The sequence below is a fragment of the Salvia hispanica genome, chromosome 6 (genome assembly GCF_023119035.1).
Source record: "Salvia hispanica cultivar TCC Black 2014 chromosome 6, UniMelb_Shisp_WGS_1.0, whole genome shotgun sequence".
Lineage (NCBI taxonomy): Eukaryota > Viridiplantae > Streptophyta > Magnoliopsida > Lamiales > Lamiaceae > Salvia > Salvia hispanica.
Window position 1 is genome coordinate 43,048,394 of NC_062970.1, and position 1,896 is coordinate 43,050,289.

The window sequence follows — 1,896 nt, forward strand, 5'->3', positions numbered from 1 at the left end:
AATACAACATCAATCATTGACTACCGTTGAAATTCTGTTGACATTTTTCTATTGATGTTTTTTTGTGATCTGTTGACATTTTTCAATGGTCCAGATCATAGTTTTGAGTTTGTACAATATTTAGAGTTTTCATTTGATCACATTCCTATATATATAAGACTAAATCTTAACCATTAGATTAGAAGATCTAGTGGTTGAAATAATGACACATGGATTATATTTTTAATTAAGAAAATTAATAAATAAAATTAGAGGGTATTAATGTCAATTCAATCTCATTAAAATCATCTTAAAACTTTAAATTTACGTAACTCTCTCGATTTAAATTATTTTTTCGCAAAAAATATATCAAATTAAAGATAATTTTATAAGGATTCCAACGAGATCTCAATTGCATATGTTCCGACGACGTTCGGATGATGAAATTTGTATATTTTTTATTTTAGTTTTCGTAAATGTTGATAACCAGATTTTTATCAATAAATACATCAAAAAATCTAAATAAAACAATGTAAAAATCTCAATAAATATGTGTTGATATTTTCTTGTACTAGTGTTGATATTCTTATGTCATATTGTTAATATTTGTAATACACTATGTTGATATAGAAAAACATTCACGAAAGTTATCATATGATAACATAATGACGATATTACCCTTTTGTTGATATTTTGTCTACTATTTATTGAGATTCGTAAGATTTAATTTCATCCACTCATTTTAAAATCTAAGGGTGGAGATTTGGTCTTGATTTTGGATTAGGATGCTATAAGCATTAGAATATGACTAAATTTTAACCATTAGATTAGAAGATCTAGTGGTTGAAATAATGACACATGGATTATATTTTTAATTAAGAAAATTAATAAATAAAATTAGAGGGTATTAATGTCAATTTCCTCTCATTAAAATCATCTTAAAACTTTAAATTTACGTAACTCTCTCGATTTAAATTATTTTTTCGCAAAAAATATATCAAATTAAAGATAATTTTATAAGGATTCCAACGATATCTCAATTGCATATGTTCCGACGACGTTCGGATGATGAAATTTGATATTTTTTATTTTAGTTTTCGTAAATGTTGATAACCAGATTTTTATCAATAAATACATAAAAAAATCTCAATAAAATAATGTAAAAATCTCAATAAATATGTGTTGATATTTTCTTGTACTAGTGTTGATATTCTTATGTCATATTGTTGTTGATATTTGTAATACACTATGTTGATATAGAAAAACATTCACGAAAGTTATCATATGATAACATAATGATGATATTACCCTTTTGTTGATATTTTGTCTACTATTTATTGAGATTCGTAAGATTTAATCTCATTCACTCATTTTAAAATCTAAGGGTGAAGATTTGGTCTTGATTTTGGATTAGGATGCTATAAACATTAGAATATGACCCCTATATATATATATATATATATATATATATATATATATATATATATATATATATAGGGATGCATTAAGGTCCTTACACCCCCCTTAGTCTTAAACACAACACTAATATCATCCATTAGATGATAGATTCGGATGGTTTAGATTTAAATACAATGTGCTACATTAATTCCCATTTCCGGATACATTATAAGGGCAAAAATGGCACAATATCAATTAATTGTTTGACGTTCCAACTGCATGTCCATGATTTTCGGGATTCTAATTAAACCCACGATACGCTTCACTCTCTCTCCATCAATTCTTCATTCCGTCTCCCCAGATTCTCTCAAAACTCACACCACAACCAGCCTCCACATTTCTGAATCGGGAACCCTAGATTTCAAAATCTAAACTCAATACCCATCGGCGCCGCCTACTTTGGTTGGAATCGTTCCAGATTTGTACATTATTTGGTGTAGTGGTGTTGATTGTGTCATC